Source organism: Gopherus flavomarginatus, chromosome 5 (assembly GCF_025201925.1).
Source record: "Gopherus flavomarginatus isolate rGopFla2 chromosome 5, rGopFla2.mat.asm, whole genome shotgun sequence".
NCBI lineage: Eukaryota > Metazoa > Chordata > Testudines > Testudinidae > Gopherus > Gopherus flavomarginatus.
The window spans coordinates 36,029,723-36,057,237 of record NC_066621.1 but is presented as its reverse complement, the minus strand read 5'-3'; the positions used below and the strand labels follow the sequence as shown (position 1 = coordinate 36,057,237).

General features: G+C 50.6%; 1 protein-coding gene and 1 pseudogene across 1 annotated transcript in view; both read left to right on the top strand.

Annotated features, from left to right (window-relative positions):
- Positions 1-20,938, top strand: part of LOC127052552 (probable G-protein coupled receptor 152) — a 34,971-nt pseudogene extending 14,033 nt beyond the window's left edge.
- GPR152 (G protein-coupled receptor 152) overlaps positions 1-27,515 on the top strand; it is a 118,921-nt gene that overhangs the window by 45,296 nt on the left and 46,110 nt on the right. The window lies entirely within an intron of this gene.

The window sequence follows — 27,515 nt, the reverse complement described above, 5'->3', positions numbered from 1 at the left end:
CTGTCCATTTCCCCCAGGGGCAGATCACCTCTCCCTGGGGGCAGTTATGGGGCCTGATTCCCAATGGGGTGACCCTGGAACAGGACAGGCAGGCAGCATAGGGGGGACAATGACCAGCGTGGGTATGGGGATGGATAGCAGCCATCCTCCTGGACAGACCCTCTGCTGAGCTGGCCCACTTTCCCAGAGGAGGGAGGCAGTAGCGCCTGGATTCCTGATTGCCCCCCTGCAGGGCTATCAGGGAGGTGCTGGGGGTCATTAACCCCACTAGCTTCCATGGGGCAGCTCTGATGGGGCATAGGGTGAGGCCTCTGGGGCATGTTCTTTGAGCTGGGGGTGATGGGCAGATGTCAAGAAGAGGTCCCCGTGCCTGGCACAGATGGGCCCTGCACCCAGACAGAGTGAGGAGTGAGCGGGAATAGGGTAGCCGAGGCTGGTGCCCTCAGCAGCAGCAGCTGACATGCCAATGAGACCTGCCCCACCCCCTATCTGAGAGAAGCAGGATGGGCTGAGAGCAGGTGCGGGGAAAGCAGACCCGCCGTAAACTGAGGGAAAGGGACAGTGGCTGGATAGAGAGAGGGTGAAATGTGAGAGGGGAGGAGGGGAAGCCCCATCCCAACGCCTCCTGCTCTGGCTCAGGAAGGCAGCCCCTGCCCCAAGATGGGGAACCCCTGCAAGCCATCCTTTGGCACCTCTCCACCCAGGACCTTGTGCCTCCTGCTGCTGCAGTCCTCCCACCCACAGGATACCTCACTCAGCATGGGCGCAGGGCAGCCCCTGCTCTCCAGAGGGGAAAACTGATGCACAGTGCTCATCTGGCCCATCAGCAGCAGAGCTGAGGATAGGACCCAGGAGTCCTGACCACACCCTCCCCTCACTCTTAACACCGCTGTTCACTCACTGTTAGTGGCTAGGTCTCTCTGTTCTCCATACCTTGGGCACCCCCTCACTGAGCCAACAGTCCCTGATTGGCAGGTCTATGCTGCCCCGCAATGGGAGAGAGGGGGTGGGTCAGAACCACTCTGTGCTGTCCAGCTGGGAGCTAGTTAGAGCAGCCCTGGGACTGCACAGCCTGGCATACACAGAGCAGGTCTCAGATCAGGGCCCCGCTGTGCCAAGGGCTGCACAGGGTAAGAGACAGTCCCTGCCACAAAGAGCTCATGGTTTAACTGGACAAAGGACAGCTCATCATTCCCTGTGGTTGCCTGTGGGAGAGGCAGACATTGAAGTCAGATCTCCTGGGTCCCACCCCAGTGCATCAGCCACAAGCCCAGCTGCGTCCGTCACACTGTCTGGAATGGCTCATGAGACTGTGAATGCCAACCTCAGGGCAGGCTATCAAACACAGGGCAGATACCGCAAACTGGTGAAGTGTCTGTCATTAGATTTCACCAACCAAGTTCCAAACTTAATCTCCTGGATAACTATACCAGTTTTCCCTCGGAGTCACAGACAGTCCCTCAGATGCTCCACTCTATCTTGTCACCCAAACTGGACTTAGTGATAAATGGTCACTTACACCAAAAATCACAGGTTGCTCCCACTCCCAAGAGACCAGTCACTTACCCCAGATCAATTGGTACCCTAGATCTTACACCTGCAATAAACTGTCTAAAGGTTTATCAACTAGAAAAGAGAAATAAGAGAGTTATATAAAGGTTCAAGCAAAGCAGATGTAAGCAGAGTCTGAATGAGCTCTCCCCTGACATCTAGTGGTGAGCTGTGGAAAAAGACTTCACAATCTGATCTCGTTTGCATGGACACACCCACTCTGCCTAGGCGCTCAGCTTGATGGGATTGCTTCCCCAAATGATTACTGGACAGTGGCGTTGGATCCTCAGTCTCCTTGTTACTGGGGAAGGAGTAATAAAGCATTGTTATCCTTGTTGTGTGAACTGAGGGCAGCAGAACTGTACCTGGCATACACTAATGGAGGGACTCAACCTCAGGCCAGACCATGTGCTAGGCAAGGGATATGGGTTCCAACAGCAAGTGACTGTAAGAGAGGGGGTGGATAAGAACATGGAGTTGTTGAGGTGGTTTAATTTAAGAGTCTTATTTTCGTATACTAGTGATTCTAGGTCTTAATTCAATCTATATTAGATTTTCTATCACAGTGTGAAAAGAATACAGATGAACTGATTTCAGATGCTATCTTTATTATAAGGACCTATCTAGTATCCACTGAGGGAGAGGGGGGTGAAGATACTTTGGCAAGTGGCCAGCAGGATGATGAGTGAGTATCTGCATGTAAGGTGCCTTCTTCTGCTCTCCCTGCACACACACATACAGAGTGAGAGGGGAACTCTGTGGATGAACCTCTGAACTCAGGGTGCTGTACTGGCCCAGTACAGGAACGGTGAGGTGGGTACAGAGAAAGGCCAGGCACATTCAAAGGACTTTGAGGTTGCTGGACTTAAGAAGCTCAGGACCCAGCCCAACTTACTTGGGGGTGGGTCGTTTGTGTTTATGAACCGTAGTTGCAGTGTTTTCCCAAATTAATGCTGAGTTATTTCCCTCCGTTTATTAAAAGTTTTTGCTACACTTATGAGAGAATGGAGGGTAGATAATTGTACTTGCTGGTGTGGGTCTTTGTTAAAGGCTCTAGAAACCATTTGTTCTGTCACTCTCCATGGTATGATAAAAGAGCTAATTTAGATTCAACTGAGAGTCTTGTTACACACAGCAGAGCTGAGATCACTGACACCCAGGTCTAAGTATTAGACCTATTTTGGGGCAGAGTCTCTATTGCAAGAGCCTACCCTGTGTGCACTAACAGCTGAAATCACTGAGAGCTAAAAGTGTTTGCTACACTCAGACTCTGTGCTTATGAGAGGGGAAGTATTGCCTCTTAGAAGTGCCCAGGGGCGGTGTGTAATTGTCCCAGGTCACTGGGTGGGGGCTTCAGCCACTTTTGTGTTATATTGTTGAAAAGGAAGCCCTAGTTACTGAACCCGGCCCTTGTTCCTGCTGGCTCCACCTGGCAGAAGGGTTACACAAACATGTACACACCAATGAGTTACCATCTAAATCCTAAAAGTGACAGAGTTGTCGAGAGCTGTCATTTCAAAGGGACTTTCAGGGCGGATCCAGGAGGCAGCCCAGGGGATCTCTGGCTTCAGAGTTCAAACAGCCAGAAAAAAAAAAAGATGGAAAATGACCAGCTTCCTGGCACATAGCATTTCCCCGTCTGATAGGGCTATTAACGAATCATTTGTATTGTGAGGTTCCATGATTCCCCATCTGGAGGGAGGAGGGGGGTGCGTGAGGATGATTTCCAGGCCTGAGTTCACAAGCTCAGGCCAAACATTTTCAAAGTTATAAAGTAAAATGTACATATTTCCCCGTAGCATGGAGTGCCGCCATGGCAAGTGAGATGAATGTAGCCAGTGATTCACAAGCATTTCACAGAGGCTAAACACTAAGTATATTCTTGTAAAACTAATCCCTGTTTTGAGCAAAACTACTGTACAGGTGTGACCTGATCTGGGCTCCAGCTGCAAGGGTGTCAGTTCTTCGCTAACATCAGCAGCCTGGGCAAGAGCTGGCATCTGGCCTGCCAGGGTCACACCCGCTGGAATTTCTATGTCACGACCGGTGTCTGCGGCAGTGGAGTGGAGGGGCTGTTCTCGGCATGTGGTGAGGAGGGTTCAGACACCCCGTGAGGCTGCAGGCTCTGGGCCCCCATGGTCTCATGGATCCATAGACTGGAAAGGCAAAAGGAGGTGCTGTGATCATCCGTCCAACACTTTCTTCCCACCCCCTGGTGACACAGCCTAGGAGCGTCCCATACATCAGACCCAGAACTCTGTGGCAAATTCCCCAGCCTCTCCCTGGCATCCAGGGGTTCTTCCCCCAACAGCCCCTGCTTCCCCTCCCCATTGTCCCCAGCCTTCCAGGCAGCTCATCAGGGGCAGCCTGCCAAGACTCAGCTCATGAGGCACATTCTGATCCGCTCGAGGGACGGGAAATCTTAGCTAATAGGAGAAGTTGTGGTGCAAGGCCAGGACCAGCACACATTAGCCTGCCTTGCCCCACCATAGCCTGGGAAAGGACAGTCCAACCCCCCATACCCCCAGAGTAGAGCGTTCCAGCGGTGTCTCCTCCCACTGTTGGGATACAAGGCCTCCCAGGGGCTCAGATTAGACAGATGAGTCACTACCTCGGGGAGAAATACCTCAATCGGCTGCCAGGCAGGCAGGCATGAGTCTGTCTAAGTGTGGAAGGAGGCACTAAGGAGAACCTGAGTTTCCAAACTAGGCTCAGCACATGGTGAGGCCCAGGGTTCCACATGTCCAGTGGCAGGGAGTTCCACAGGACCCATTCACAGTGTCGTCATCCTATGGGAGTGTCATAAACAGATAAATAAGATTTAATAGAACAAAAGTGCTTCATATCTCTTTTGCCTGGAAAGGGTTAACAAGAACAGTGAGCCTGGCTGTCACCTGACCAGAGGACCAATCAGAGGACAGGATACTTTCAAATCTTGAGGGAGGGAAGTTTGTGTGTGTGTTAGTTAGTTTTTGGTTGTTGTTCACTCTGGGGGCTCAGAGGGACCAGATGTGCAACCAGGTTTCTCTCCAATCTCTCCGATACAGACTCTTATAAGTTCAGACTAGTGAGTACTAGGTAGATAAAGCGAGTTAGGCTTATGGCTGTTTTCTTTATTTGCAAATGTGTATTTGGTTGGAAGGAGTTCAAATGTGTATTTGGCTGGAAGGAGTTTAAATTGATATTTTGCTGAAGGGATTTTAATTTGTACTTGTATACTTAGGTTGGGAGGGTATTCCCAGTGTCTATAGCTGAAAGACCCTGTACCTATTCCATTTTTTAAATTTACAAAGATAATTTTTACTGTTTTTTCTTTCTTTAATTAAAAGTTTCTTGTTTAAGAACCTGATTTTTTTTATTCTGGTGAGACCCCAGAAGACGGGGTGTGGATCCACCAGGGAGTTGGTGGGGAGAAAGGAGGGAAGGGGGAGAGAAAGGTTAATTTCTCTCTGTGTTAGGATTACTGTCTCTCTCAGGGGGAATCTGGGAAGGGGAGAGAGAAGGAGGGAGGAAGGTGGATTTTCCTTACTGTTTTAAGATTCAAGGAGTTTGAATCACAGTGATCTTCCAGGGTAACCCAGGGCGGGGAAGCCTGGGAGAGGCAACGGTGAGGGAAAGGGTTTACTTTCCTTGTGTTAAGATCCAGAGGGTCTGGGTCTTGGGGGTCCCCGGGCAAGGTTTTGGGGGGACCAGAGTGTACCAGGCACTGGAATTCCTAGTTGGTGGCAGCACTACAGGTTCTAAGCTGGTAATTGAGCTTAGAGGAATTCATGCTGGTACCCCATCTTTTGGATGCTAAGGTTCAGAGTGGGGAATTATACCATGACATGGTGTGCAACGGTGGGATAGATAGATAAGATAGAATCCAAAAGCCAGTGAGGTTTTTATTTCTCTCCCTGCTAGCTATCTGCAGGCAGACTGAGAGGTTTGGGTTTAGAAGCAAAAGCCAGTAGGATTTTTTCTTTCTTTTTCCCTGCTAGCTGTGGGTAAAGCAGGCTAGAGGAGATTGTTTTAAAAGCAAAGGTCTGCAAGTTTTTTGGTCTCTCCCTTCTGAGTACTCTGAAGGCATAGGTATTAAGTTTAACAAGGGTCTTTTGTTAAACAAAGGGACTCCAGTTGTGAGTTACCATACACCAGCAAAACACATTTGCAAATGAATGATTTTTTTTCTTTCTAACTCTGTCGGGAATAGCTAGGTAGAAGGAGTTAAAAAAAAGACTCTGTTGCTAAGCAACCCAAAGAAGGCAACAGAAAAGCAGCATTTCAAGCAGTAAACAGCAGAGGGCGCCCCAGCACAAGGAAGCCGGAAGTATGAGTTCCAAGGAACGGGCAAAACTGGAGGCAGAGAAACAAATCAAAGACGCAGACCACAAGCGAGACATGGAAAAGAAACAAAAAGAACTAGAAATAAATCAAAAAGAGATGGAGCTGAGAGAAAAAGAGATGGAGCTGAGAGAAAGAGAAAAAGAGGCTGCCCACAGGAGAGAGCTGGAGATAAAAGAAAGAGAGAGAAAGCATGAACTGGAATTAGCGCAGGCTAGGCAGCGTGCTCCAGCCAACCCTAACAACCCTTCTCCAGTTATTGTTCCACATCCCAAGAAATTTCCCACCTACAAGGCAAGTGATGACACTGAGGCCTTCCTAGAAAATTTTGAAAGGACTTGCCATGGGTACAGCATCTCTGAAGACCAGTACATGATAGAGCTGAGGCCACTGCTCAGTGGACCCTTAGCAGAGGTGGCGGCTGAAATGCCTAAGGAGAAATGAATGATTATAAACTTTTTCAAACCAAGGCCAGAATCAGAATGGGGCTAACACCTGAGCATGCCCGTCGGAGGTTCAGAGCCCTAAGGTGGAAACCAGATGTGTCATTCACCCGACACGCCTACCACATTGGAAAGAATTATAATGCCTGGATATCAGGAGCCAATGTTAAATCTCTGGACAACATGCACCTCCTAATACAATTGGAGCAGTTCTTAGAGGGTGTTCCTGAAAAAATAGAAAGGTACATCCTAGATGGGAAGCCCAAAACTGTAACTGAGGCTGGGGAGATTGGAGCCCGATGGGTGGAAGTGGCAGAAAAGAAATGAGCTACTATCAAGGGGAGCAAATACCACAGGGGGCACACCGACAATAAACCCTAAAACCGAGGGCAACCCAGGACCCCACCTGCAACCCCAGGAAAGCCTATTCTTTCCCTATTCTTTCACCTCACCAATCTCCAGTCACCCACCTCGGCCCAGTGACCAGTCAGCTGGGCGATGCTTTAAGTGTAATGAACTGGGACATATAAAGGCCAACTGCCCCAAGAACCCCAACCGAGTGCAGTTCATTACACCACCATCACACCAAAGATCCCCAGGCCCAGATGCCTCTCAAATACCCTCGGAGCGAAGGGAAATTTTGAGAGTGGGTGAAAAGAAGGTTGTCGCGTGGAGAGACACGGGGGCACAAGTGTCAGCTATCCACCAATCCTTAGTGGACCCCAAATTCATCAACCGGGAGGCCCAAGTGACAATTTACTCCTTCATGTCACAAGTGGTAAACTTGCCTACAGCTCAACTGCCTGTCCAGTACAAAGGCTGGTCAGGAATGTGGATTTTTGCAGTCTATAACAATTATCACATCCCCATGCTACTGGGGGAAGACTTGGCCAACCAGGTAAAGTGGGCCAAGAGGGTGGGAATGGTTACACGCAGCCAAGCCAGGCAAGCCTCCAGACCCATCCCTGTTCCTGAACTGTCTACAGAGGCCCCGTCTGTGTTAGCAGAGACCCAGACAGAGGTAGTGGACCAGGAACCCCTGCCTACGATTGCAACAGCCACAGTACTTCCAGTCCCAGATCCGGACCTGGAAACGCAACCAGCACCAGAACCATTGCCAGCACTGATGCCAGCACTTGCAAACACATCTTCAACCCCAACGCCAGAGGGCGCCAGCGAGCCTGAACTGGCAGAAGCAGCAGACAACCATACCCAAAAGGCTCAGCCAGAGCCTGAAATACCACCTGGTGCACCAGCGGAGAGCGGTTCACCAGCCACAAAAACAAACCCATCACCTACATCGCTTCCCAAAGGACCAAGCCCAAGTCCACAGTCTAAGGAAGAACTGGTGTCTACAGCCTCCAGGAAACAGTTCCAGACTGAGCATGTCATAAACAGATAGCTAAGGGTTAATGTCTCTTTCACCTGAAGCACCTGACCAGAGGACCAATCAGGAAACCGGATTTTTTCAACTTTGGGTGGAGGGAATTGTGTCTCTGAGTCTTTTGTCTGCCTGCCTGCTTTCTCTGAGCTTTGGAGAAGTACTTTCTACTTTCTAGTCTTCTGTTTCTAAGTGTAAGGACAAAGAGATCAGATAGTAAGTTCTATGGTTTTCTTTTCTTTGGTATTTGCATGAATATAAGTGCTGGAGTGCTTTGATTTGTATTCTTTTTGAATAAGGCTGTTTATTCAATATTCTTTTAAGCAATTGACCCTGTGTTGTATCATCTTAATACAGAGAGAACATTTGTATGTAATTTTCTTTCTTTTTATATAAAGCTTTCTTTTAAGACCTGTTGAAGTTTTTCTTTACTTCAGGGAAATTGAGTCTGTACTCACCAGGGAATTGGTGGGAGGAAGAAATCAAGGGGAGATCTGTGTGTTGGATTGCTAGCCTGACTTTGCATTCCCTCTGGGGGAATAGGAAAGTACTTTTTGTTTTCAGGATTGGGAACAGAGAGGGGGAGTCTCTCTGTGTAGTTTCACAGAGCTTGTGTCTGTGTATCTCTCCAGGAGCACCTGGAGGGGGGAAGGGAAAAAGGATTATTTCCCTTTGTTGTGAGACTCAAGGGATTTGGGTCTTGGGATCCCCAGGGAAGGTTTTTCAGAGGGACCAGAGTGCCCCAAAACACTCTAATTTTTTGGGTGGTGGCAGCAGGTACCAGGTCCAAGCTGGTAACTAAGCTTGGAGGTTTTCATGCTAACCCCCATATTTTGGACGCTAAGGTCCAAATCTGGGACTAAGGTTATGACATGGTGTAGCAGTGGTGGGATATAGACAGAATCCAGAAGCCAGTAGAAATATTATATTTTTCTTTTCTCTGCTAAGGGCTTTTTAGCAGAGAGAAACAGTTGGTTTTAAAAGGGAACCAGAGAGAATTTTTTTTTCTGCTCTCTCTGGCAGTTTGTGGCTTGCATGTTAAGCGAGAAGCCATTAAGAGACTGTTGAGGGTCTTTTGTCATGAAATAGCCCTCCCATTAGGAGGCAAGTACCAGCACTTATATGCATGCAAATAAAGTGGTTTTTCTGGTTTCCCTTCATTGAACATTAGCTAGAGAGAGAAAGGGAAAAAAGGCACTGTTGCTAGGCAGACTCCAGGAGGCAACAGAGAACCTGCAGTTCAGAAAATAAACACCGGAGGGCACCCCAACACAAGAAAACAGGAACCATGACTTCTAAGGCAAAAATTAAGGCCGAAGAACAAATCAAAGAAGCTGAACACAGGCGAGAGATGGAAAAACACAAACAGGAACTGGAAATAAAACAAAAAGAGATGGAGATGAAAGAAAAGGAAGAAAGCATGAAACTGGCAGCCTTCCAAAGAGAACAGGCAGCCCAAGAGGCAGCACACAAAAGAAAACTAGAAGAAGAAGAGGTAGCCTACCGAAGGAAACAAGCAGAAGAAGAGTTGGCCCACAAAAGGAAGCAAGAAGAAGAGGAGGCGGCCCACCACCGAGAAATGGAAAAACAACAAAAAGAAATGGAAAAAACAACAAAAAGAGAATGAAGAGAAGGAAAAACAGAGAAAACATGAACTGGAGTTGGCAAAAGCTGGGCTGCATGTGCCAGCCAACCCTAACAACCCGGCGCCAAATATTGCTCCACAGCACAGGAAATTTCCCACCTACAAGGCAGGTGATGACACCGAGGCCTTCTTGGAAAATTTTGAAAGAGCCTGTCTTGGGTATAACATCCCCGAAGACCAGTACATGGTAGAATTGAGGTCACAGCTCAGTGGACCTTTAGCAGAGGTGGCAGCTGAAATGCCAAACACGCCTACTACATTGCAAAAAACTATGAGGCCTGGATAACAGGAAACAACATTCAAACCTTGGAAGAACTGAACCTCCTCATACAAATGGAGCAGTTCTTGGATGGTGTTCCTGAAGACATCACACGGTACATACAAGATGGAAATCCCAAAGATATCGCTGAGGCGGGGGAGATTGGAGCCAAATGGATGGAACTGGCAGAAAGCAACAAAGCTACTGTCAAGGGGAACGATTACCCCAGGGGGCACACAGACCATAAACCCTACAACCGAGGACAGCCAAAGACCCCACATACCACCCAAGTAAAGCCACACATACCCTACCCTTCAACCTCACCAGTCTCCAGTAACTCACCTCGGCCCACTGACCCATCAGATGGAAGATGCTTTAAGTGTAATGAACTGGGACATATCAAGGCCAACTGTCCCAAGAACACCATGCGAGTGCAATTCATTACACCACCATCACACCAAAGATCCCCAGGCCCGGATGCCTCTCAAATACCCTTGGAGCGAAGGGAAAATTTGAGAGTGGGCGGAAAGAAGGTTACTGCGTGGAGAGACACGGGGGCACAAGTGTCAGCTATCCACCAATCCTTCGTTGACCCCAAATTCATCAACCCAAAGGCCAAAGTTACAATTTACCCCTTCATGTCACAAGCTGTAGACTTGCCTACAGCTCAACTGCCTGTCCAGTACAAAGGCTGGTCAGGAATGTGGACTTTTGCAGTCTATGACAATTATCCTATCCCCATGCTACTGGGGGAAGACTTGGCCAACCAGGTGAGGCGGGCCAAGAGAGTGGGAATGGTTACACGTAGCCAAACCAGGCAAGCTTCCAGACCCATTCCTGTTCCTGAACCGTCCACAGAGGCCCCGTCTGTGTTACCGGAGACCCAGACAGAGGTAGTGGACCCGGATTCCATGCCTACCACTGAAACAGCCACAGCACCTCCAGTCCCAGGCCCGGAACTGGAACAGCAACCAGCACCAGCCATTGCAACCCCATCTTCAAACTCAACGCCAGAGGGCGCCAGCGAGCCAAAACTGGCAGAAGCAACAGACAGCCATACCCAAAAGGCTCAGCCAGAGCCTGAAATACCCTCAGGTGCACCAGCAGAGAGCGGTTCACCAGCAATGGAAACAACCCCATCACCTACATCGCTTCCAGAGGGACCAAGCCCAAGTCCACAGTCTGAGGAAGAACTGGTGACCCCAGCCTCAAGGGAACAGTTCCAGACTGAGCAGGAAGCGGATGACAGCCTTCAGAAAGCTTGGGCGGCGGCACGGAGCACCCCACCGCCTCTCAGCTCTTCTAATCGATCCCGGTTTGTTATAGACCAAGGACTTTTGTACAAGGAAATTCTTTCTGGTGGACACCGGGAAGAATGGCAGCCGCAAAAACAGTTGGTGGTTCCAACTAAGTACCGGGGGAAGCTCTTAAGCTTAGCCCATGATCATCCCAGTGGCCCTCCTGGGGTGAACAGAACCAAAGACCAGTTGGGGAAGTCCTTCCACTGGGAGGGGATGGGCAAGGACGTTGCCAAGTATGTCCGGTCTTGTGAGGTATGCCAAAGAGTGGGAAAGCCTCAAGACCAGGTCAAGGCCCCTCTCCAGCCACTCCCCATAATTGAGGTCCCATTTCAGAAAGTAGCTGTGGATATTCTGGGCCCTTTCCCAAAAAAGACGCCCAGAGGAAAGCAGTACGTACTGACTTTAGTGGACTTTGCTACCCGATGGCCAGAAGCAGTCGCTCTAGGCAACACCAGGGCTAACACTGTGTGCCTGGCCTTAACAAACATCTTTGCCAGGGTAGGTTGGCCCTCTGAGATCCTTACAGATTCAGGGTCTAATTTCCTGGCAGGGACCATGGAAAAACTGTGGGAGACTCATGGAGTGAATCACTTGGTTGCCACCCCGTACCACCATCAAACCAATGGCCTGGTGGAAAGGTTCAATGGAACTTTGGGGGCCATGATACGAAAATTCATCAACGAATTCTCCAATAATTGGGACCTAGTGTTGCAGCAGTTGCTGTTTGCCTACAGGGCTGTACCACATCCCAGTTTAGGGTTTTCACCATTTGAACTTGTGTATGGTCACGAGGTTAAGGGGCCATTACAGTTGGTGAAGCAGCAATGGGAGGGGTTTACGCCTTCTCCAGGAACTAACATTCTGGACTTTGTAAGCAACCTACAAAGCACCCTCCGACACTCTTTAGCCCTTGCTAAAGAGAACCTAAAGGATGCTCAAGAAGAGCAAAAGGCCTGGTATGACAGACATGCCAGAGATCGGTCCTTCAAGGTAGGAGACCAGGTTATGGTCTTGAAGGCGCAACAGGCCCATAAGATGGAAGCATCATGGGAAGGGCCATTCACGGTCCAAGAGCGCCTGGGAGCTGTAAACTACCTCATAGCATTTCCCAATTCCTCACTAAAGCCTAAAGTGTACCATGTTAATTCTCTCAAGCCTTTCTATTCCAGAGACTTACAGGTTTGTCAGTTTACAGTCCAGGGAGATGATGCTGAGTGGCCTAACGGTGTCTACTACGACGGGAAAAAAGACGGTGGCGTGGAAGAGGTGAACCTCTCAACCACCCTGGAACATCTGCAGCGGCAACAAATCAAGGAGCTGTGCACTAGCTTCGCCCCATTGTTCTCAGCCACCCCAGGACGGACTGAACGGGCATACCACTCCATTGATACAGGTAATGCTCACCCAATCAGAACCCCACCCTACCGAGTGTCTCCTCATGCCCATGCTGCTATAGAACGGGAGATCCAGAACATGCTACAGATGGGTATAATCCGCTCATCTACCAGTGCATGGGCATCTCCAGTGGTTCTGGTACCCAAACCAGATGGGGAAATACGCTTTTGCGTGGACTACCGTAAGCTAAATGCTGTAACTCGTCCGGACAACTATCCAATGCCACGTACCGATGAGCTATTGGAGAAGTTGGGACGTGCCCAGTTCATCTCTACAATAGACTTAACCAAGGGGTACTGGCAAGTACCGCTAGATGAACCTGCCAAGAACAGGTCAGCATTCGTCACCCATGCGGGGGTGTATGAATTCAATGTCCTTCCTTTCGGCCTTCGAAATGCACCCGCCACCTTCCAGAGGCTGGTAGATGGTCTACTAGCTGGACTGGGAAAATTTGCAGTTGCCTACCTCGATGATGTGGCCATTTTTTCAGACTCCTGGCCCGAACACCTACTACACCTGGAAAAGGTCTTTGAGCGCATCAGGCAGGCAGGACTAACTGTTAAGGCCAAAAAGTGTCAAATAGGCCAAAACAGAGTGACTTACCTGGGGCACCAGGTGGGTCGAGGAACCATAAACCCCCTACAGGCCAAGGTGGATGCTATCCAAAAGTGGCCTGTCCCAAAGTCAAAGAAGCAGGTCCAATCCTTCTTAGGCTTGGCCAGATACTACAGGCGATTTGTACCACACTACAGCCAAATCGCTGCCCCATTGACTGACCTGACCAAAAAGACCCAGCCAAATGCCGTTAAGTGGACTGATGAGTGTCAAAAGGCCTTTACCCAGCTTAAGGCGATGCTCATGTCTGACCCTGTGCTCAGGGCCCCGGACTTTGACAAGCCATTCCTAGTAACCACGGATGCATCTGAGCGTGGTATAGGAGCAGTGCTCATGCAGGAAGCAACAAATCACAACTTCCATCCTGTCGTGTTTCTCAGCAAGAAACTGTCTGAGAGGGAAAGTCACTGGTCAGTCAGTGAAAAGGAATGCTATGCCATTAAGTACGCCCTGGAAAAGCTACGCCCATATGTTTGGGGACGGCGGTTCCAACTACAAACTGACCATGCTGCACTAAAGTGGCTTCATACTGCCAAGGGGAACAACAAGAAACTTCTTTGTTGGAGTTTAGCTCTCCAAGATTTTGATTTTAAAATTCAACACATCACAGGAGCTTCTAACAAAGTAGCTGATGCACTCTCCCGTGAGAGTTTCCCATAATTCAGTAGTTAAAAAGTGTTCTTAAAATGTACAAGTCTGTTAGTTATATACTTAGGAGTATATGTAAAGGTGTATGTGTTGTATTAATCTGTTTATTTTCAAGTTCTAGAAGGAAATCGCCGCCAGTGAGCTTCCCCACTGTCTGCAATTTGGGGGGCGTGTCATAAACAGATAGCTAAGGGTTAATGTCTCTTTCACCTGAAGCACCTGACCAGAGGACCAATCAGGAAACCGGATTTTTTCAACTTTGGGTGGAGGGAATTGTGTCTCTGAGTCTTTTGTCTGCCTGCCTGCTTTCTCTGAGCTTTGGAGAAGTACTTTCTACTTTCTAGTCTTCTGTTTCTAAGTGTAAGGACAAAGAGATCAGATAGTAAGTTCTATGGTTTTCTTTTCTTTGGTATTTGCATGAATATAAGTGCTGGAGTGCTTTGATTTGTATTCTTTTTGAATAAGGCTGTTTATTCAATATTCTTTTAAGCAATTGACCCTGTGTTGTATCATCTTAATACAGAGAGAACATTTGTATGTAATTTTCTTTCTTTTTATATAAAGCTTTCTTTTAAGACCTGTTGAAGTTTTTCTTTACTTCAGGGAAATTGAGTCTGTACTCACCAGGGAATTGGTGGGAGGAAGAAATCAAGGGGAGATCTGTGTGTTGGATTGCTAGCCTGACTTTGCATTCCCTCTGGGGGAATAGGAAAGTACTTTTTGTTTTCAGGATTGGGAACAGAGAGGGGGAGTCTCTCTGTGTAGTTTCACAGAGCTTGTGTCTGTGTATCTCTCCAGGAGCACCTGGAGGGGGGAAGGGAAAAAGGATTATTTCCCTTTGTTGTGAGACTCAAGGGATTTGGGTCTTGGGGTCCCCAGGGAAGGTTTTTCAGAGGGACCAGAGTGCCCCAAAACACTCTAATTTTTTGGGTGGTGGCAGCAGGTACCAGGTCCAAGCTGGTAACTAAGCTTGGAGGTTTTCATGCTAACCCCCATATTTTGGACGCTAAGGTCCAAATCTGGGACTAAGGTTATGACAGAGCAGGAAGCAGATGACAGCCTTCAGAAAGCTTGGGCGGTGGCACGGAGCACTCCACCGCCTCTCAGCTCTTCTAACCGATCCTGGTTTGTTATAGAACAAGGGCTTTTATATAAGGAGACTCTTTCTGGTGGACACCGGAAAGACTGGCATCCACAAAAACAGTTGGTGGTTCCAACTAGGTATCGGGGAAAGCTCTTAAGCTTAGCCCATTATCATCCCAGTGGCCATCCTGGGGTGAACAGAACCAAAGACCGGTTGAGGAAGTCCTTCCACTGGGAAGGGATGGGCAAGGATGTTGCCAAGTATGTCCGGTCTTGTGAGGTGTGCCAAAAAGTGGGAAAGCCCCAAGACCAGGTCAAGGCCCCTCTCCAGCCACTCCCCATAATTGAGGTCCCATTTCAGCGAGTAACTGTGGATATTCTGGGTCCTTTCCCAAAAAAGACCCCAGAGGAAAGCAGTAAGTACTGACTTTTGTGGACTTTGCTCCCCAATGGCCGGAAGCAGTAGCTCTAGGCAACACTAGGGCTAAAACTGTGTACCAGGACCTAATAGATATTTTTGCCAGGGTAGGTTGGCCCTCCGATATCTTTACGGATTCAGGGACAAATTTCCTGGCAGGGACCATGAAAGAACTGTGGGAAACTCATGGGCTGAATCACTTGGTTGCCACCCCGTACCACCATCAAACCAATGGTCTGGTAGAAAGGTTTAATGGAACTTTGGGGGCCATGATTCGTAAATTGGTGAATGAACACTCCAATGACTGGGACCTAGTGTTGCAGCAGTTGCTCTTTGCTTACAGGGCTGTACCACATCCCACTTTAGGGTTCTCACATTTGTGCTTATGTATGGCCACGAGGTTAAAGGGCCATTATAGTTGGTGAAGCAGCAATGGGAGGGGTATACACCATCTCCAGGAACTAACATTCTGGACTTTGTAAGCAACCTACAAAACACCCTCCGACACTCTTTAGCCCTTGCTAAAGAAAAGCTAAAGGATGCTCAAAAAGAGCAAAAGGCCTGGTATGATAGACATACCACAGAGCGTTCCGTCAAGGTAGGAGACCAGATTGTGGTCTTGAAGGCGCAACATTCCCATAAAATAGAAATGTCATGGGAAGGGCCATTCAAGGTCCAAGAGCACCTGGGAGCTGTTAACTACCTCACAGCATTTCCCTATTCCTTCCTAAAGCCTTAATTCTCTCAAGCCCTTTTATTCTAGAAACTTACGGGTTTGTCAGTTTACAGCCCAGGGAGGAGGTAATGCTGAGTGGCCTGACGGTGTCTACGATGAAGGGAAAAGTGACGGTGGCGTGGAAGAGGTGAACCTCTCCAAAATCCTGGAATGTCTGCAGCATCAACAGATCAAGGAGTTGATGCACTATCCCGTGAAAGTTTCCCAGAATCAACTGGTTAAAAATTGTCTTTGCAATGTGAAGAATTTTGTAGTTGTACATAATTAGTAGCATATGTAAGGGTGCATGTGTTTATTAATCTGTTTATTCTATAGTTCTAGGGAGAAATCACTGCCAGTGTGGTTCCACACTGTCAGCGATTTGGGGGGGGGTGTCATAAACAGATAAGTAAGAGTTAATAGAACAAAAGTGCTTCATATCTCTTTTGCCTGGAAAGGGTTAACAAGAACAGTGAGCCTGGCTGTCACCTGACCAGAGGACCAATCAGAGGACAGGATACTTTCAAATCTTGAGGGAGGGAAGTTTGTGTGTGTGTTAGTTAGTTTTTGGTTGTTGTTCACTCTGGGGGCTCAGAGGGACCAGATGTGCAACCAGGTTTCTCTCCAATCTCTCCGATACAGGCTCTTATAAGTTCAGACTAGTGAGTACTAGGTAGATAAAGCGAGTTAGGCTTATGGCTGTTTTCTTTATTTGCAAATGTGTATTTGGTTGGAAGGAGTTCAAATGTGTATTTGGCTGGAAGGAGTTTAAATTGATATTTTGCTGAAAGGATTTTAATTTGTACTTGTATACTTAGGCTGGGAGGGTATTCCCAATGTCTATAGCTGAAAGACCCTGTACCTATTCCATTTTTTAAATTTACAAAGATAATTTTTACTGTTTTTTCTTTCTTTAATTAAAAGTTTCTTGTTTAAGAACCTGATTTTTTTTTATTCTGGTGAGACCCCAGGGGACGAGGTCTGGATCCACCAGGGAATTGGTGGGGAGAAAGGAGGGAAGCGGGAGAGAAAGGTTAATTTCTCTCTGTGTTAGGATTACTGTCTCTCTCAGGGAGAATCTGGGAGGGGGAGAAAGAAGGAGGGAGGAAGGTGGATTTTCCTCTCTGTTTTAAGATTCAAGGAGTTTGAATCATAGTGATCTTCCAGGGTAACCCAGGGCGGGGAAGCCTGGGAGAGGCAACGGTGAAGGAAAGGGTTTACTTTCCTTGTGTTAAGATCCAGAGGGTCTGGGTCTTGGGGGTCCCCGGGCAAGGTTTTGGGGGGACCAGAGCGTACCAGGCACTGGAATTCCTAGTTGGTGGCAGCGCTTCAGGTTCTAAGCTGGTAACTGAGCTTAGAGGAATTCATGCTGGTACCCCATCTTTTGGATGCTAAGGTTCAGAGTGGTGAATTATACCATGACAGGGAGCATGGCCAATATGTATGGGCATGTCTCTGGGATCCCCGGAGGGACATATCCAGTGGAGACTAGGGTGATGCATTTGCAGCAATCTGTATGGCTGTGCAGTCAGGCAGCTGTGCTACAGCTGGAATCTTTTCACATCTGCTCCCAGCCAAAATAAGCAATGGCTGGATCCCTCCAGACAGGTCCATGTCCCTAGGATGGCGTGACCTCTGCTGGCCAGGAAGGATTTTGAGACAACATGGCTATTTCAGTACCATAATGAGGGGGCTGTGGGGTGGCAACGCGGCCCAGTGAATCAGGATTCAGGGACCCATCTCTGCCCCCAAATCAGTGGGTGATCTCAAGTAACTCATTTCCCACTGCTCTGTGCTTCAGTTTCCCCTCTCTAACTCTCTATGGGTTGTTGTTTAAATTGAGAGTTTTTAAGGGCAGGGACTGTCCCTCTGAACAGTCCCTGGTTCAGTCGGTTGAGATCTCAGCTGGGGTGCTAGCACAATGCCATTGACAAGGTAAACGTTCATACCTACTCCTGACTGCCACCCTGTAGGGGTCCCAAAGGGGCTGGCAAACTGGCTAATCCCACTGGCATCAGAGCAAAAAGGATGATGCTGTTGGACAGAAACCCCTGTGGTGCCAAAGCTACACAAGATCCTTGACAGGAGCAGCTGGCTGCATCGAAGCAGCCGGGAATAGGACCCAGTGGTCCTGACCTCCCCCAACACCTCCCTTCTCAGGACATGTGCCAGCCTCTCCTTGATAGAGAGTTGGAGAAAAGTCCCCCTGGAGACAAGGGTGTGATCACTGTTCCTAGCACTTGGAGAGCCTGCAATAGACAAGCCTCCTGCAAAGAGCTGTCAAGGTATATAGACTCAGCGTGAGGAAGGGAAACTGAGGCACCAGGGGGAAGTTACTTGCTTAAGGTGGCCCAGGCTAGTGGCAGAACTAGGTCTACACCTCATTCTCTAGCCACTGGCCCACGCTTCCCCTGCAGGAGATGAAGCTGGCAGTGCCCATGTCCTAGGGGCAACAGTTGGGAGAGAAGCCCAGTCCTGATTCCTTCCATGTCCTTTCCATTGGCAGGTTGGCCCAACTGGTGCAGCCCTCTCTGAGACTGCTGGGGGAGGTGGATGGAGCCATTTAACACCTCACATTCCAACTGGACACAACCCTTTACTACGGAAACCTTTATACCGGCATCATGGTGCGCAGCCTTCCTGATTGCCACGCTGGGTATCAGACTGCCAGCCAACACCTTCATCATCTGGCTAACAGGGTGGCGGCTGCGGCGCCGGAGCCTGTCCATCTTCATCCTAAGCCTGGCCATCTCTGACTTCCTCTTCCTCTCCATCACGGTCATGCAGATCATGGAGATCTTGCTGGACGACAACTGGGTGCTGGGCACCCCCATGTGCCACCTGCGTACTTCCTCTACGACTTGAGCTACCACTGCAGCCTCTTCCTGCTGGCTGCCCTCAGTGTGGACCGCTGCCTGCTGGTGCTGCTGCCCCTCTGGTACCGCTGCCACCGCCCCCTGCGGCTCTCCTGCTACCTCTGCCTGGGCGCCTGGCTGGTGGCCACCCTGCTTACCATCAAGGACTTCGTCTTCGCCGACATCGTCCTGTATCCAGACAGGATGCTCGTCTGCTCCAGCGATCGGGGCAAATACAAGTGGCCCCTGCACCTGCTAGAGGTACTGCTGGAGGGACTCTTCCCCTTCGTCATCATGGTGACCACCCATGTCGCCACCTTGTCCCGCACCTTCTAGCACCACACCCAGCCCCCCAGCAAGTTCTACCACATCGTGGCTGCCACCCTGTCAGCCTATGTGCTGCTCAACCTCCCCTTCCAGATCGTCCAGCTGCTCTTCCTGGTCTCCTGGGAGCACAAGGAGTTCAACAATCACATCTCCTCCTTCATGGTCTACTTTGGCTACCTGATCAACCTCAACAGCAGCATCAACCCTCTCATCTACATCTTCTTTGGCTCCAACATCTGCACAAGCTGCGGCCACCACATGATTTCTTCCCTTGCCATGGCCCTCACTGAGGAGCAAGAGAGGAGCCCCAGGGACATGTCCAGCAAGTCCTTCTCAGCCTAGTCTTGCCAGCAAGACCCTGGGGGGGGGTCTGTGCACGATTGTAGGTTCACTAGTGCAAAGACTTGTGTAAATGGGTGCAAGGTGGAGCTTGGTCAGGTGCAACCAGCTCCTGCAAGCTACCAGGAGAAGTCACACCAGTTCCAAGGCCCAGTTTGCCCCCTTTCCCCAGCCTAGACTAACTCCAGAAGGGACAAAGATCCTCAGCAGATGCAAAGCAGGCCCAGCTCCATGGAGGTCAATGGCTCGGGAACACCAGGCCCTAGGCAAGGCAATGTAAACACTGATGTGGCTGCAGCTGCCAACCCACAGGTGCCAGGAGACACTGCAGTGAAGGGGACTTTGCCCCTTTGTCAGGGCCGGCTCCAGGGTTTTTGCTGCCCCACGCAGCAAAAAAAAAAAAAAAGCCATGATCGTGATCCGCTCAACCACCACCGCTTCGGTATTCAGCAGCAATTTGGAGGCTGGTCCTTGGCTCCGAGAGGGACCGACGGACTGGCCGCCAAATTGCCGCCAAAGAGCCGGATGTGCCGCCCCTCACCATTGGCTGCCCCAAGCACCTGATTGCTGGGCTGGTGCCTGGAGCTGGCCCTGCCCTTTCGGGCCTATTTGTGCTTAGTAATCTTGCCTTTAGGTGTGGCTCCAAGGTCACTGTGTTCAAATACAGTCGCTATTCTGCACACTACAGCCAGATACTCAGCGCTGAGGGTACAGGTGCCCCCCTAACTCTGTCCCCCTGGGCCCCTGCAGCCTGATCGTTCTGACCTGCTGAAAGCAGGCCCAGGCTCCTCTTAGCACACATGACTACGACAGAAGCTGCAGCCCAAGTGTATGTTGGGGGAGGGGGCTGCATCAGAACCACGCACCCAAAGGGTCAGAATTAAGGCCACGGGGCTGTCCTGGGGATCCCCACCTTCCCACACCCACCAGGGGGCAGGTACTGTTCCCCACTACCACTCCATGGAGGCAGGACACACCAAAGAGGGCCACCCCCGATGGCTTTAATTCTGACCCCTTGGGCATGTGGTTCTTTAATTCTGACCTTCCACCCCCGCCACACAGAGCTTCCCCCAAGTTGTCCCAGCAGGGTGTCCAGTGTGTGGGCCTGGCCGCCCGCCAGCACCTCCTGCTAGGGACTCAGAGCCACCTTTGCTTTGAGTATGCAGGACAACAGCCCCTCTTTCCCACACAGGCCATTGGCAGGAGTGATTGAACCCGTGACCTTGGGAGATAAAAACATAAACATCAACTGCTTGAGCTAACCTCCCCACTCTGGGAGGGGAGGGGTTGCTACTAAGAGTAATTTTTCCTCTGCTGATACTCACCCCTTCTTGTCAACTGTTTGAAATGGGCCATCTTGATTGCATTGGCCTCGTTAGCACTACAAAAGTAATTCCTTTCTCCCCCTTGGGATTCACCCCTTCTTGTCAACTATTGAGAATAGGCCACTTCCACCTTAATTGAATTGGCTTCTTAGCACTGACTCCCCCCCGACCCTGCCTCCTCCTTGGTAAGGCAACTCCCATCTTTTCATGTGCTATAATATATATTCTGCTTACTGTGTTTTTCACTTCATGCATCTGATGAAGTGGGTTTTAGCCCACAAAAGCTTATACCCAAATAAATTTGTTAGTCTCTTAGGTGCCACAAGGACTCCTCGTTGTTTTTGCTGAGACAGACTAACACAGCTGCCCCTCTGAAACCTGCCCCCTGCTCTGTTAGCACAGGTGGAGCAGGCCCAGCAAGCTGTAGCTAAGGCCCAGGCACCCCAGCAAGAGCAGAGCACCATGCAGAACGGGCCTGCATCACAACAGCTCCCCACAGTCCGATTCCACTCCCCTCCTTGGGGGCTACGTTCTGCCCCCTGCATCCCACAGGCCACTAGTCACCACCTACAGTCACAGTTGATGCAGCTTCACGGCCCCATCTCAGGGCTCCTTTTACCCAGTGATGCCAAGCTAGGGTGGGGACTCCATCTGTGTGTGTCCTCCTGGTCTGCCAGCAGACTGGGATCATCCATTGCATTTGCTGTACTGCCATGTACACCACCAGTGGATTTGGTAGCCACGTGGCTTGGATTGACCAGTATAGATGCTACTTGGCCACCTGCTGCACCACATATGCTAGTAAGCTTTTGCTCTGCTCTAAGGCCGCTGCGCCAGTCCAGCTGGGGATGTGGTAGCGATAAAGCTGCTGTCACCCCTACGGAAGAGGCACCACACGCCAGTCGTGAGAGGGATGTCCTGTGTCTGACATCCCACAGAGGGTCTGCTCCCTGTTGGCCCAGGCTCCACGAGAGGTGCTGAGACAGACCTGCGGCTATCCCATCAGGCATCACCCTGGAGATGAATTGAGCTATCTCATCATGCATTGCTCTGCATCATGCCCTCCTCCCATATCAGTGTTTGACGGGGTCACCTTCCTCTCCAGCCACAGCACTGGGAGCCTGTGATTAACTAGGGCAGGGTGAGGAGGTGGGTAGAGGGAAGGGCAGCCTTCCTACCCCACCCCCCCCCCACCATTCTGAGCCCCGTTTGCCCCATAGGGACAGTGTTCCCTGCCTTTGAGATCGAAGCGTAAAAGATCACCGGGCGCATGGACTATCCCCGCTACCCCAAAGGCAAGATCTCGGCCATGGTGCATTCCAAACTGCAGGTGGGTGTGGGCTGGGAATAGGGTGGTCCCAACCCCTGCATTGTTGGTCTTTCTCGGGGACAGAGATCAGAGCTGTAGCTCCAGCATGCCCACAAAGCCAGCCTGGCAACAACAAGGACTGATTCACTGGCCCAGATTCCCCCTCAGCCCTTCTCTGAGCTCAGAGCAGAACAAGGGGGCATGGCTTTAAACCACCTCTGTGCCCTGCATTCTGGGCTGTGCGCTTGGCACCTAGTGTGGGTTAAAGCAGCCCAAGGGCTGCTGTGAGCTACCCTCTGCTCTCCATGGCTCCCGGCAGCAGAGAATAGCCAGAGCATAATGCACTCCTCCCCCCCATCCCAGTCTATCACATAGTGGGGGCTGGGAGCAGGGCTCTTACACCAACTCTAGAGCAGCCGGGATACCTCTGCTCCTGTTTCTTCTACAGAGCAGCACAAAGGGGCCTTTCAGCAACCGAGGCCTGGACCGCAAAGAGTCTGCCATGGCAAGGCAGTGCCAGAGTTAGCCCCCGAGCTCAGCAGGGTAAAGCTGGGTTTACTCTGGGGCACAGGGTGAGTGGAGTTGATTCCATGATCTTGGTTATGCAGCCCTCGGGCTCAAGGGAGCTGGAGACTGTAGCAATACAGCACCAGGCTGGGTGACTGGACAGCCAGGAGATAAGTTGAGGTGGGCTTAGTTCACAAGGCACTGTGACCTGCATGGGTCTTGCCACATGTCTAATAAAATGTTTGGTTACCAGAAGGTAATTCCAGACCAGTGAGGATCCTGGCCTCAACCAGCAGGGGGTGCTGTAGGGAGCAAGGCAAGAGCGCTGGCTGTGGGGGGAGCTCCCAGCTACTCCAGCCCCAGCCTATCACCAAGCTGTTCCACCCTTAGGATAAGGATTTCCTCCCCTTGAACCCCAGGGACCCAATCTTCCAGACCTTCACCGGGGAGGAGATCCTGTATGAGGGCACCGCCACCATCTACCCAGCCTTCATCAACGAGGCTGCCTACTATAAGAAGAAGGTGGCCTTTGTCAAGATGGAGAAGCACACGTTCTCCATCCCCGGCCTGCAGAGAGATTGAGCCTGGGGCCAGGTGGGCCATGGGCTAAGAGGGAATAAACAGACTGAATGGATATGATGGTGTGTGCCATGAGGGACAGGATGGGGGTTACCACGCGGACATCACCCTTGTGTTGTGATGGAGGGGCTGGGCTGGGTGTTGACTGCACCATCTGGTAGGACCACCTATTATCCAGGTTCCCCGACACTTCCCAGTGCAAGACTCTTTGTTTTTTCTTTCTTATAACTTTGAAAAATTTTAACCATTCAGGCTGAAACGGCAGGTCTGGCGTCTGCTTCAGGCAGACAGTTTTGGGGAATTTTTCAGCCATTCAGCCTTTTCCCAAGAACAAGTCTAGGGCAAAAGCCATTGTTTTGCCAGGCTAATTTCTACAGCTGTTTCTTTGCATGCTTTAGTGCCCCCAAGCAGTAGGGTGGCTTGGAGGAAGGGATGTGCCTTTTGCTGTCCCCCTTGAAATCCACCCAAATCTGGCCAAGTTATAAGCACATGTTCAGTAGAGCCTTTTTAATTCCCTGATGATTCTGTCCACACTGAGCATGTTCCATCCCCTCCCAGCTCCTAGAATGGACTAGAGCAGAGGTCTCAAACACCTGGTCCGTGGGCCACTTGTGTCCCGCGAGGTTATTTTCTGCAGCCCTCAAGCTCCTCGCGGCCCCCCTGCCTTCCCTCAGCGTTGACCTAGAGCGGCTCCGCCCGACATGCACTGGGGGCAGGGCAGGCTCCCTGCCTGCCTACCCTGTCCCCGTGCTGCTCCAGGAAGCGTCCAGAACCTGGGAGAGGAGAGGCACAGGGGTGTGTGTTGATGTTGCTTCAGGCACCACCCCCAGCAGCTTCCATTGGCCAATTTTCACTGCAATTGTTGTTGTTCCTGTCTGCTGTGGTGCCAGGCACCAGCACACAGAGCAGGGCACCTGTCTCTCCTGTGTACTCAGTGACCCCCTCAGGTGGTGTGGGGGAGGTGCGACCTGAGTCGACTGCAGTCTCAGAAGCAATGCAGGAGTGAGAACAGGTGCAGGATGGGAGAGTGAAAAGGCAGGATCTGTCTCAGGGCGGCTGTGGGGGAGGAAGGTGGGCAGGAACCAATGAAGCGGGATGGGGGCTGGAGCCAGGGAAGTGATGGGTTGGGGAAACAGGGCTAAAGATGGGGGTGGGAGGTGTGGTGAGTCCCATCAGGCATGCCATGGCCTGGCTTAGAGCTGGGCGATCATAGAGGCCGGTTCCAACCTGCTGAGGGGAAGCAGAAGAGGCTCAGGATAGCATGGGATGGGTCTGCCACAAGCAGAACTTACCCAACCCCCCACCCCCCGACACATGGACATGGGATCCAGTTCATTGTTTTCTTCTTCTCATGAGGGGCCAGGGCAATAACCAGGATCGTTAACACACACCCCCAAAAAAATCATGGCCTTGATCCTGAGTGCCCCCTGCTGCCACCAGTGGGCCAGCTCCAGTGGCTGCCCCTGCCTTCACGGGGGATTGATTGCTCAGCATGGCTCTGACACCTGGGGCATAGCCTGGCTTCCTGCACAGCCCTGAGCCTGAGCAGTGGAGCCCCCTTTAGACGCAGGATTTTGCCCCTTGCCAGGAGCAGGTGCAGCTGGGGCTGAGAGCGGGGAATGCGCCCCACTTTGGGCTCAGCTGTTCCACACCCAGCCCTGGGGTTTAGCTTTAACCAGCCCCGCGAGAGGCAGAAAAGCTGCAGGTGGCATTGAATGGCCCTTGCTCAATGCTTTACAGGTGGTGTGCCAGCTGGAGACCAGGGGCAGCCCCAGCCTCTTCCTAATGTGGGGTTGAGGTGGCCTAGACAGAAAAGGGGGGACTATAGCTCCAGCAAGTCCTGTCCCTCAGCGCTGCCCCTGCTGGAGACACTGTTGGACACATAAACCTCATTGCAGAGTAGCCACTGGAGAGAGACAGAGACCAGACCAGCGGTAACCTGGAGGCTGGTGAATTCACCACCATCATTGCTTTTTCTTCCTGGGGCTGGACGGGAGCTGGGGTGGTACCTGGAGGAGAAAGGTCCCATTACCTGCTCCCCTGAGCCAGACAATTCCACCCCATGGGTACACATTGGATCCAACACGCCCAGGAGGAGAAAGGCACCGTAGTACCATATGCATGAGTTTTATAGCCATAGCACTTGCCATGATCACTGTCTCTGCATTCCCAGACACATTCATCTCTGCCTCCCACCTCTCCTAGTTGCATTATTCATGGGAACAAAATGTCTCCTTCTACTGCACATCAAAAAAGGGGAGCCATGTGGACTTCTCCCCACATCCAGAAGGGGGTGCTGCAGGGTTACAGGGATATAGAAAATTGAGACCGAAAAACATTCCATCCCCCTATGAAAAAAATCCCATCTCTGCCTTCCCAGGAATCTGGCTTTGCTTCCTAGAAGCAGGAGACAAACAACAAGCGTGTGGGAATACCTCCATCCTAGAACCACCCCAGTATGTGGAGAATCTGGTGGGAAACAGGTTTGTTTCTATTTATTCTATTGTGCTGAAGTTTGGATGCAAACTGACAGCAAATATTTCACCACAATGAGAAAGAGCTGGTCTTGAACCTAATTCATCCATCACTGCTGTTGAGCCCCTTGACTGAGCTGTCCCCCAGTATCTTTGGCCACCCTCTGAAAAGGGGCCTCTATCATACAGAGCTGCCTCCTGGCTACTGCACACATATCAGGGGCTTTTTCCAATCTTGCATTGTAATCACATATTGTGGAGTATTCCTCAACTGTCTCGGTTTCCCCATTTTCGGCTAGGGTCTTGGCCAAAGCAATGCAGAATTGTGCCTCAATTTCCCCTTTTTCAGCTCAGTCTTGGCCGAAGCAATGCCAAGATGTGCCTCATTTTCCCCAAGGCTAACACAATCCTATCCCCTAAAGAATTTGGTTAAGGATCAGTGCTGGGATGCAGGAGGCCCAAGGTCAATTCCCTGCTCTGCCGCAGATTCACTGTGTGACATTACTCAAGTCATTTCACTTCTTCGGACTTCACTTCCAAAATCAGGATAACGATGCAGCTTCGGTTTGTTTAATCTATTTAGACTGCAAGCATTTCACACAGAGATGGCCCCTTCCTCTGTGCCTGGGACAGTGGGCCCCAATCTCGTTTACTGTGTCCATGCAGAGTCTAGCAGAACAGAACATCTCCATGACTGTCTGTGCAGCGCCCTACACAATGGCACCCTGATCTCAGCCAGAACCTCTGGGCACTGCCATAAATACAAATAGTAAGAATAATAGATTTAGAAGCTAGAAGGGATCATTATGATCAGCTGGTCACATGCATAACACAGGCTAGAATATCTTGTGGCAGAGGAACTCATTTATCTGCACTCACACAGAAACTGCTCTCTCAGGGGGTGAGAATCAGCAGTGTGTGTCAAACCCACAACCTTTCAATTGCTTCTAAGCTCTAAAAGGCCAACACACAATCCATTATCGCCACCAGTACAGGATGCTCACTGCACACTGAGCCAGACCCCAATGGGAGTGTCTTCAGCAGCCTCCGTGCGCTCTAGATTTCACCATTAGCGTATTTCCTCTCTCAAAGATGAATCGGGGTTTGCCAAAGCCCAGAACCGTAGAGTTTGAGATGGAAAAGTCCCTTTACTTTCTGAAAACTAAACCAGACACACCCTGAGGCTTATCTTCCTGCAGAGACTGACCGGGATAGCTATAGTGTAGCACACTGGAGCAGCCTCAAAGGGCTTAATGAGCATAAGCGCTGTGAGGAAGTTGCTGACTAGCAACAGCTGAGCTCATAGGCTGCTCCTGGAAAGAGAAGCCTCCTAGAGAGAGGGAGCAGCTGAGCTCCCAGGGGCAGAGAGACTCTGGCCAGAACAGCATCTGAGCAAGGGGTCTCCCAAGGAGCTGGAACAGGCCCAGCCTGCTAGGGGCTGTGTGGCCAGGCAACCTGAGCAGACTTGGCATCAGCCTGAAGGTAGGAAGTGGCCATGGGAGGTAGCATTGAGTGGGATGGATGGAGCTGCTTACTTCAGGGTTCCTGGGCTGGAAGAAAACCCAAGGAGTGGGAGGCCTGGGTCCCCATGTCACCCCTGCAGGAAGGGGAGGGCACAGCTCTGCCACAAGGGAGCACAAGGACTATTGAGCCCTGGGTGGGGATGATGGCTCATGCTCATTATTTTCTTGAGGAAGGGGCTGGGATAACTAGGACTGGGGATCTCAACTGGAGGTGTCGGGAGGTCACACCTGCCCTGCCCCTCCGAATTGCTAAATGGGAGGGATGGATGGTCTAGTGGTTAAAGCACTAGCCTGGGACTTTGGTTCAATTCCCTGCTGTGCTACAGACTCCCTGTGTGACCTGGAGCAAGTCCCTTAGCAGCTCTGTGCCTCAGTTTCCCAATCTGTGCAGTGGGGATCACATCACTGCCCTACCTCCTGGGGCGGGGACGTGATGGTTCATATATCAAAGATTGGAAGGCACTCCATTACTATGGTGATGAGGGGCAGATAAGGATGAT